This window comes from Epinephelus moara, chromosome 10, assembly GCF_006386435.1.
Source record: "Epinephelus moara isolate mb chromosome 10, YSFRI_EMoa_1.0, whole genome shotgun sequence".
Taxonomy (NCBI): Eukaryota; Metazoa; Chordata; class Actinopteri; order Perciformes; family Serranidae; genus Epinephelus; species Epinephelus moara.
In genome coordinates, this window is record NC_065515.1 from 4,400,124 (window position 1) to 4,411,785 (window position 11,662).

The window sequence follows — 11,662 nt, forward strand, 5'->3', positions numbered from 1 at the left end:
CGACAATACGCACTAGAGCTCATGGGAAATGTAGGCTTCATTCCGGCAAAACACTGTCGCTTTTGTCCACAGGGTCGCCAAAATCAACTCAAAATGAAAGTTCCTTGTAGGGGCTTTAAAGTTGGTCCATGCTTATTCATTCAGTGACGCTGCTGCACTATGTTACAAAACATTACAGATCCATGAGCACTCGGACATTCGACAGGCTGACCTGCTACATATCGGACGCTAAAACTAGTTGTTCAGAAAGTTGTGGCATTGCAGCTTCTTTAACAAACACAAACCTCTCTCCATTTTGTTTTAGGATAAATCTTTCAATGTCTTCACCTGAAGCAGAAGGGGAACATATTTTCTTTTACCTGATTTAATAAGACAACATAACATTTTTATTTTATTTGATGAAAGAAAACAAACAACAAAACAAAGTTATAGTTCCTGTTGTTTCCTTTTTTATTGAACACCCCCAAAAAATACAGTGGTTGAAGTGAATTTGCTGAACAAAGTGCTACTGTTACACACAGAACAAATAACTTCCAGATTGGTTCCTTACTCTGGAGGAACATCAGACATAAAGATTAGCTTGGTGGCTATGATAAAAATCAGACCTGATCAAAGTGCAAGCAATCTGCCTTTTCATATCCTCCTGCAGTCTGTGGCTTCCTGTCACACAAGATCTGCACATGGTCTATCAACACATGAAAAAAAAGATGCGTACAACAAATGACTGCTGTGAGAATTACCAAAGGTCCAGAGCAGAGAGTGAACCAAAGAGATTAATTTAGCTTATCTATTCTGACAGAGCAGGCTCAGCGTGCAGACATTAAATTAAATAAAGGGAACAATTATGAAACAGAATGCTTTTAATTTAGTCACCACAACATGTCGCTCACTTGTTGCTTCAGTGTAAGTGGGAATTTACTGGCAAAGCATATGTGAGTGTGTCACATCACCATATGGGGTCACGTCATACACAGGTGGGGTCACTGAAGATTTCCAAGGCTGTCTACATATGAACAGTGGCAGAATGACTTTGTGACAGCTTAAATCAGCGTTTCCCAATAGAGTTAACAGTGATGCTGAATGTCTTGGCAACTTAATGTGACAATTTAAACTATACATTTTCTGTTCGTTCTCTTTTTGTTTCTCCCTAAAGTCATTACACACACCCCTGTGGGGTTGTGTCGTCATAGTTTTTGTGTCTTAAATTGTTTTGGGCCTTTGTGAGGTCATTTTGAGTCTCTCTGTAGTCATTTTTAATCTTTATTTGTAGTTGCTTTGTGTCTTTGTACTCATTTTGTGTCTCATGATTGGTTTGCCTCTTTTCACGTGTGTCTTTTTGCAGCTGTTTTGCATCTTATGTAGTTGCCTTGTTTCCCTTTGTGGTCATTTTGAGTGTCTTCCTGGTTGGTACGTGTTAATTTGAGTAAGGTTTTGCAGTCGAAGGCCACGAGGAACCCTGACACTTGGGCCACGGGTCTGTGCCCATAGGCCTGTTGAGTAATCATCCATTTTTAAAGGTGCTGAAAGAGCAGAGTTTCTGGCTGATTATATCGGTTAACATGAGGTCTGCATTAGGCCGAGGAAGAATCAGAGTGCCCTGAGTGTGTGTTTCCCCAACTCTCTTAAGCCCAAAGACAGGGCTGATCTGATTGGCCCAGAGGAGAAATGCACCAAGCTGCTCTCAATTCTTACTCAGGAGTCAGTCCCCACACCTTGTGCAACAGGTGATCTGAATCACCCTCCAATCAACTCAGGGAACTGTGGAATTGAGCTGAAATAAATTTGGAAAAAGGAAAATGACAGCAAGTGTCAAAGAATGATGAAATACTACAAAAGGAGACATTAAATAATGTATTATAATTTTTTTCCTAAAGTTTTTTGTGACAAATTACATCTTAATTTTTTATGTTTAACAGATTTAAAAAAAAAAATACTCAAAAGTGATTAAAATACATTTGATTGTTCACGGACAGAAAATGTATCTTTTTAAACCATTTAGCTTCATCTTAATATTCAGTTAATATTTTCAGTAATTTATAAGAACTTAATTAGGGTTAGGGTTAACTGATTTGTAAATCATTTACTTATTATTTATATATAAACATTTTCTAGTCACAGCTTCTGAAATGTTAGAATTCTTGTAACACTGTTAATTCACTATCGTTGGTTTGTGGTCTGATAGCTGGACAAAGCAATTAATTTAAAGATGTCACTTCAGGCTGTGGAAACCTGATGGACATTTTCCTTATTTTCTGACAGAGTGATTGCTCAGTAATAAAAGAAACATGCATCTCAAATACAATTTAAAAATGATAATAATAATAATAATAATAATTAGTTGCAGCCATAGATCCTTGATACCTCCGCCAGTGCTTTCAGTTTGGTTTGTCCATTTCGCAGCAGTATTACAGAAAAATCTCCTTACCCGATTTTTGTACAAATCATTTTTTACTTACATTAACATTGCAGCGCCCTCCTCGTTTGATGTATTTGTACACACAAAAAAAAGTTTAACGTCACTTCATGCTCCTGAAAACAAAATACAAAAGGCACGTTAATACTCACATTTACTCATAAATTTTGTTATCTATGAAACAAGATTCAAACAGGCCACTTGATTATTTACAAAAAAATATACTACTACTATAGCAGAAGCCATTTATCGTCTACTTTTTTGTATCACGCATCACATGGGAAACTAGGCTGCTTTAAGTTTCAGAAACAGCAGTTCTAAATTGTCATTCATTATGTAAAACACCAAACTCAGACCAAGGGAAGCCACTCACATTAATCAACACAGCTATGCCCATCAGACATAAGAGCTTAATTACCTCTGCTCAGGAGAGGCGTCTGACTAAAAAAAACTACTCAACAGATTTCAGTGAAATTTCCTGGGAGCTCAGGAGGCTGTGGCCCAAAATAGAATTTAAAGATATACTACGCAGGATTGTCAAATACTGTTTGTAGACACATTTGCCAGCAAAAGTGAAAGTAAAAGCCAACCTCAGAGTGACTCTTGTTTGGCGTTTAGCCTCACTATATTTGTAAAAAAAAAATTTTTTGGCGCTGTGTCTCCTGGATGCCTGCAGCTTACAGTCTAGTACATGGTTATTGTTGATGATAGAGAGGGAATACTTTTGTTTGAGTTAATACATTATTTTTTAAGAAAATATCCTGTACAGTGTCTTTAATAGTTTTTGGTGTGAATAGTGCAGCCATGTGGCCATTTATGAAGCACAGCAGAAACTAAAATCTTTCCTTCATTGGTCCAAAACACATTTTTCTGTCTCTTTTTAATATTTTAGAACTCTTTACATTTTTATCCAAACCTCCTCAAATTTAGTACATAAAATATTTGGATATGTTTTTGGTCCTCCATACAGTTTTCCTGTAACTGTCAGATTCATGTGGGCTGTGAGTGCTTATTCATCGATGCAACCAAATTTAGTGTAGTGTACAAGGAAACTGTAATGTGAGTAAGAGGTAATGTCCTACAAGGTGTCCATTATCAGGAATTATGTAGGACAGGGAGGCCACGGTTGCCTTCACACAGTCCATTAATTCCTGATTATGAACAAAAAGAACACTTTGTACATCTATTTCTAAACAGGTGCGAAGGGGAGGGATGAGTAGGACACAGTTTGCAGACAAACTGCCGTACAGTGTCTAACTTGCAAAAGAAATAGATTTATTGCAACTTTTCAGTTGAAGACCTTCATCGGGCAAACAGAGCAACAACTGATTGGCTGCTGAAGGTACGTTTCCAAAATTGTGCAACAGATTTAACACTTTTTCCAATCAAAAAATGACTCGGCTAACACCTGCAATAATCATCACTTTCCCATAAGGTTTCTGATAAACTACTCCAGTAAATAAGACGAACCTTAGATACAGCTTGGCAACGGGGGACATTTCTATTTCGCTCAGTTCGTAAAACCCTTTGGCTCACCCTTTTGATGATGGATTAATGTATAGCAATGAATTGTAAATGGAGGCTATGACTGCATTCCTGTTGCTATGGTTACTCATTTGAGGGTGCTTTCAGACCTACAGTCGTCTCCTTTGGTCTGAATCAGGGACTAATTTTGTTCCAAAGTTGTATAATTGCCTAGAGTTGGTTCGTGTTCTCACGGCAGCATTTACAAGCGGACCAGATCAAATGCCTTGTGTGAGAAAGCTGCTCTTGATTGGTCAGAATTTCCATGTGGGAAAAATCCAGGAAGTAAAGCAAACGTTGAAGAAGAGTACACTTGCAAGATAAATGTGACACTTTCTAATGTCACAATGGAGGGACAACTACGCAGGTTGATTTTAGCGCTGCTCATCGTGGACTATATTGCTGTCATTGTTCATTTTAGTCAAACCATACAGTTTGAAAACGAGGCGCGGCTCCAACTAGAAAACAATGTTTTGATGCATTGGATGTGCTGAATGTGCATATTAAGGCAGTACAGGAGGAGGTGCACATTAATAATCCTCCAGGACTGTAACATGCTCATGTTTAACCCAAACAATGTGTCATGTGACTGCAGTTGCTTCACATCCAGGTCGGAACACCTTCTCACCACAAACCAACTGCACCAGAGTTCACTTGTAACCAGACCGAGACCACCTCTTCAAGAAGGTCTCAGTCTGGTTGTTTTGGTGCGCACCTGAGTACAACTGCTGTGTTCACACCTGCCCAAACGAACCGCACTGAGGGGGCAAACGAACTTGAATTTGATTGAACTGAACCAAACAGGGCAGGTGTGAAAGCAGCCTTAGATATGGGCTGATACCTATTATGTAGCTACTGCATTAATTTAGAATGGTGAATATGGTTTCAGTGGAACTACTCAGTGAACTATAGTGTTTTCCTTGTCCATTATCAGGAATTCATGGTCATCCTGCAGCCAGTCAGAATCAAGTATACACCCACGCCATCATGTCATCATGTATATCTAATAAGTGGCAGTACAGCAAGATAACTTTAAACGTGCGATATGTAATTTTCTGCCGCTAGGGGTCTCAAACCAAAACAATAACAGAAGGCGGAGTTGGATGACGTCACGAAGTAGCGTGGGTTCATGGGAGTTGTAGTCATATAACAGATAGAGATCTGACGTTCCTCACTGCGTGAAACCGAAACCGACCATGGCAGTTTTTTTGGCAGAGCGAGCTACTTACTTTAGCTAAGCGGTTAGCAATCTGCTAGTTATTTGAGCAAACTGCTAGTTACTTAGCTTTACAGTTAGCGATGGCTTCTCCCTCTCTGCTGCTGTCTCTTGCTCAGTGCATCTTATGTTTAGCTATTCCTCTGCCTCTTATATAAATGCAGTTCATTTACCGGCATCAGCTCAGCATTATAGAAACCTACTGTTAGATGTTGTGGTTAGCTAGCCTCTGCTCCACACCGCTCTGCAGCGGAAGCCGCTGGCCGGAGCGCTGGTGCCCCGGGGGGCAGCAGTGCTTGCACTACACTGGTGGGAATTATTAATATTTCAATAACATCAGCCAGATGTTTGCTTACCTGTCTAGTAGAACACACACGAGGTCGGCGTCGAATTGTAGACCTAGATTTTCATGAAGCTCTCTCCATCTCGGAAGGGCCACACCAATATTTATCGGGACAGCTTCGGTGTCAGAAGGTGCAGCAACCGTCAATGCATAATCATGATCCATGACGAGTTAGCTTAGCCTAGCGACAGTAACGTTCATTCTCTGACGTCTCATCCAGTCTGCTGCTTCTTCTTCTCCTTCATTTAATGGCTATGGTAACTGGAGTTACGTCGCCATTGATATACGACCTAATGACACGGTCCGTAACTTTTATTAATAATTTCATATTTATCTGGGTTTAAAAAATTGTTGGAAACATTTCTGATAATCAAAGTACACAACTAAACAAAATATATAATATTGGCTTAGTCGTTTTTAGACATTTTTTATGTGGAAAAACTACATATTATAACTTTAAATAGCTATAACTCAGTGGTCATGAGTCAGAAATCCTTCTCTGTACAAAGCCAGGGTTAAGGTGTTTAAAAAAATCATCTGCAGTATTGTCTTTATTTATGTGTATTTAACAGAGATCTACACGTTCTCCTAATTTAAATAACAAATTTCGAGGATTCTGCAGCCTCATTGAAGGCATTCATTCTCAGAGTGCTTTTAGTTTAATGATATGCAGCACATTTGCTTTTGGCTTTGAAGCTTCTATATTCTAGTTTCTTCTTCTTTTGTGCTGCCCACATACTGTCTGGCTATCAGAGGTAAAATCCTGGTGATTGGTATTAACGGAGGGAATCTTGTCAGGATTTTGGACATCATATCAAGTGGCAGGAACATCTGAAAAATAAAATACATCAAGGAAACAAAAAGTGTTTTCCTCTCTCCAGTGAGGACTCTAGAAAGACTCCGCATGGCTGTTGGCCAGCTTCAGTGTTGTATGCGTCTATAAGGCTTCATGCCGATACATGTTTCTGATTTATGCATGCTGCTATCACCAAAAAAAAAAAAAAGAAGAAAAAATCCGAAATGCCACTGGCACATTTAGACCTTTTACTGTACAGTATGTGCCCTATTAAGCTGCACTGAGCAAGCAGATAAATGGAAACATGTACAAGGTAATACAATCCAATCAGTGTGAATAATACCCAAGAAATGTATACAACAATCACGTTGAATGTTGTTATTTGCTCCTCTAATATCTACGTAAATGATTTATGCCCTTCAGGATCGCTGGTTTTGTGCATGCATGGCTCACAGACACAGTTTACTGGGGCATCTAAATGCAACAGTCATCATTAACATTATTGATTACACCTGTTCTTTTCCACCACATGGATATCCACACTTAGCACGGCCTATTTTTCTTATTTTGACATCACATGTAGGTGTGCTGTCAAAGTCTTGTTTACCCATGCAGATGCCCATTTATCTTGGCCCAGCAAACTATCAAGCAGAAAAGATGAACGTAACCTTCTACGCGCGACACAATTATACATGCAGTGATTCTGGTTTTGTTCCAATTTATCACGAGTTAAAATAAAAGACCTCAGACTTTTTTATGGATGATTTCGCTCCGATTTTGTGCACAAATCTGTGTTAGTCAGCACTTTCTTTTTTTTTTTTTTTTTTTTTTTCTTTATAAAATAATCCATCCACCTGACACGTGCGGCCTATCGAGACGCTGATTAAACAACATCATTACTGCACAGGTGTGCCTTGTGCGGGTCACAGTAACAGACAGCTCTATGTGCAGTTTGATCACATAACACAACTAATTTGATACAGCAAATACATTTGGAAGGAAACGTTATGCCAAGCAAACAACACATTCTCACTCCGACCTCATCACATGCATGAAAGTACCGTCGTTGAGTTTGTTGGTGATGTTTTGGGACGCCATGTCAAGTTCTGCCTGTTACACCCACTGTCTTCTTTCAGAATACAAAATACACTTCCATTTTCACAGGAAATTTAACCTTTACAGACAGTCTCTTTCAAAATAAACGCACTACTTTGGTACAACACCTCGAATTAACGTTTATTTTTCCTTCAACAACTAACGCACAAGGTTGGGTTTAGGAAAAAAGAACAGGCTTACTGTATGTTCACACCAACAGCGACCAGAGCTTCCAAAATGGCGGAAGTCATTCATTTTCAATGAGAGCCCGGCGACTTGGGCGACCTGGTCGTCAGCCGTGCGTCTTGGGCGACCAAAGCGACTGGAGTGGGTCCAGAGGGGAGTTAAAACTCATTTAACTTTATGGTAATGAGCTCTGACGCGTTCCGACAATGGATATCGAGAAGTTGATTACTTACGTTCGTGCCCACTCAGTCCTTTATAATGTGTCACTGTTTGGTTACAAAGACCAAAATAAAAAGAATGAGGCTTGGGGCCGTGTCGCGGAGGTAGTTGGTTGGTCTGGTGAGTTTTAAAGTGTGTAATGTTTGTAATAGAGGAGAGAATTGCAGGCTAATGTTGCGACGTAGCATGCAAGTCTTCCTTGCATGGTTTGAATGGCATGATATACGTTTTCTGTTTTCATTGACCAAACATAACTTTCTGTTGGCCAACTATGAGCTTTTTGACTGGACAACAGCAAGCAGCAACTACGCTGCTTTCAAGCCAGTAACCCGCTTTGTGGCTCCTTTAAATTGACGAGCACGATCGAACGTTCAGTGATTCACGTGATGAGCGACTAGAGCAACCAAAGCTGCCACAAATATTTTTGACAGTCGTGCTTCTTGGGCGTCCGCGACAGACTTTGCCTCTTTCGAAGCTTCTGGTTTGAATGTACAGTTAGGGTTTGTAATCTTACGGGATGTGAAAACCGCTCTCCGGGGTGAAAGTCGGTGTTTGTCGGCTGGTTGCCATTAAACTATAATGGTGATTGGCTGCGCATCATACCAGTGATAAAAGACGGGTTTTTTTGTTGGTGTCTGATGCCGGCAGTCACTCCCCAAGCACTGGATTTTGACGACTTCAGAGTGACACCGGGTTGAAGCAAATTCCAATTTCTATTTACATATTGAGGAAATGTTGCTAATTTATTCAGCAAAATGTTCACTGACGATGTATTTCAGTCGTTTTGAACAAAAATAGGCAACTTGCAATACATTATCTACCCAAAGTGAAAACACAATATTTTTTATTACCTTTTTAAAAAACAGCTGATCAAAATCTCAATCTTTCCCGAACCTTAACCAAGTGCACTTGTTGCCTAACCTATGACAGGAGTCTGGATGCTAACCCAAAGTTGTGGTGTCAAGGTCCGGCACTTTGCACACCTGCCATCCTCCCGAACCACCTCATTCCAAAGCCTACACATACATAGATGTAGTGTTTTGTTATCTGAATGAAATATTGTCTTTACACAAAATCCAGACAATGGTTATGTTCCGACAACGTAATTAAGAAAGCAGTTTAGTACCATGCAGACGTAATTTTTACAAGCCAGGGTTGGGCATGCTGACTGCAGGAACGCCCACTGAAGCTGAGCCCTCGAAGACAATGTTTATTTCACAACCATAAACTGTCACCTATGTTGTTTCCAGATTTGGCTGTACATCCAACCAGCCACACGACCATAGACCACGTATAATGACAGCAGCTCAGGACATCCAGCATCCTCCCCTGAAAGATTCTCTGAGAACAGCAACCTGCGCAGCTGATGCAACAGGTGGTTTGCGCAACCAAGAAATTCTGCACAAACCATCTCAAGGAAGTTCATCTGCGTGCTTGTGGTTCTCAGCAGGGTTTGACCTCACTGCAGTTTGTCACCATAAAAGACTTAAGTGTGCAAATGCTCACCTGCGATCACGTCTGACGATTTCTAGAAGCCTTCTCTTCACTGATGAATCCTGTGTGACCATTAAAAAATGTCCTGTAGCTCTATATGTGAAAACCACAGTTCAGAGTGCAGAATAAATATATTTTTTCAACATACAACTGCACTTTTTAGAGTCACCTTTTTAATGTGGCCAGCACAAGTCACACCTGTGTGGTAATGAAGCTGTTTAATCAGCGTCTTGCTATGCAGCACCTGTCAGCTGGATGGATTATCTTGGCAAAGGAGAAGTGCTCACTAACATGGATTTTAATACATTTGTGCACAATGTTGAGAGAAATAAGTCGTCTGTGTGCACAGAATAAATACATAAAAAACCTTAGTGGACTGAAGGCTTTCTTGGAAAGTGGGCAGAGTTTGGGAAATTTTCTGTACTCCATCTTGACTCCCCAGTGCAAATAATAAATGCACCGGCATACAAACCAAACCGGAGTGGCTGCTAGCTGGAGTGATTAAATGGGCTTGTACCATCTCTGTTTGGCATTATGATGTGTTTGTGGAAAGAGGGAACATGATGTTTCCCACTGCAGAGTAGGAAAAACAAATTGAACACCACTCAAACATCATTTGTCAAAAAATCCAACAGTGCGAATATCTGTAAACAAAAATATTTTTTCTTGGGCTCATTTGCTCTTCTGCAGTCAGAATTTGCAACAGCCTGTTCACTGTTTTTGGGAGGAAAGAGGGTAAATAGAATAAAAAAGACACAGAAATCTGGATGCTTTGTGAAAATATTTTGACCTGTCAGGAACTCAAATTTCTGTCTGTTTTGTTTCTTCGTTAGTGAGGAACTGTAAAACCTTTTTCATAATGTTGGAGTGTTCTTTGTAGGCACTGTATGCACCTGTATAATGAAACACTGCAGCTCTGTAGCCCTGCCACTATCAGGTAATCATCAAAAGCAGTCAGACAAATTCAATCATTTTTGGGTGCTGAGTTCCTTCCCATCTTAATCACATTTCAGGTGAGTACAGAATAGGGAAAATCTGAGAAGAGCTCTCCCGGATTCCACTTCATGAGTGCAGCATGAGATTGTGGAAACCCTCCATTGTCTGCCTGCCATGTGTCTTAACAGTAAAGGTCATGTAATCTTAATGTCATTAAATCACTTTACAGCTTTGTAAAAAATCGTAGGGTAACACACAGAATATAACTGATGCTGGAGCAGCTACGTGACCCGCCCTCCAATAACTGATGCTGGAGCAGCTACGTGACCCGCCCTCCATATTTACATGTCAGTCTACGATCAGCCCCCTTAGCTCCTTGACCCAGTCGCATAAGTCCCAACGAAATTGCTAAGTTAGCGATTAGCTAGCTGTGAAGTATTTTGTTAAAAGAAAGGTGGTTAAGGTTAAGGTTAGGGTACAGGTAATGGGATGCCTACATCTTGTTACTTATGCTAATGCTAACCTAGCAACTTATTTTGACAAAATTAAAAACATTTAAACCATGTATTGATGCAGAAAATGCACAACTAAAAATTCACCAGATTTCAGGATATTTGCCCTCCCAAATGACCTTTTCTTGTGTTTTTCCAGCACACGTCTGCATGACAAATGTGGGCTGCCAGATGTCAGTGCCCAATGATTGGCTGTCAGCCCACTGCTGTGGAACGCAGGACTTTGGATGCTTGCTCAAAGAGGCATCTTACAGCTGAGCACCCTATAAAACGACACAGCTTGAGTTTATCAGCGGCTCTGAACATCAGCCTTGCCACAAAACACTGAGGAACTCTACCCCCTCTCATCCCTCTCCTTAAGGGCAGTGCGTTGGGTTTCGATGCCCGTCTTCCTCTTTTATTTATCCATGTGTCTTGTTTACATGTGTACGCCTCCCCTGTGTTAATCCATTTTTACTAACAGTCGCTGCTGAAGGGAAACTTTGCCAGTTTCAACCAGCTCTGTCATTGCAGTGTGTGCAGTGTGAGCAGATAGACAGTGTTCGGCTTCCCCCTGTGCTGCCAGCATTCATCTACAGACACTGCACTGACCCAGAGCTGGTTGAAAATTAGCAACGTTTCGCCACCTATATCGTTATTTTCCAAACTTCTGTGGCTGTTATATATCACGAGGACAGACCTTAAGAAGCTGTGGCAACTTGAATTCAGCCAGAGGAAACTGACGACTCCCTGCCGGATCAGTAAACTTTTTTGTTTTGTAGTCCTGTAAGATAAATTTTTGTCCCCTCCCCCACAACGATTTCAGCACCCCACCACTGCACAACATTTTTAACCGTTTATCTTTACAGTACCTTCTTATTGTTTTGCTGTTGGTCCTGAAACACTGCAGCACAACCCTGTAACTAATAACAACCCACATGAATCCATG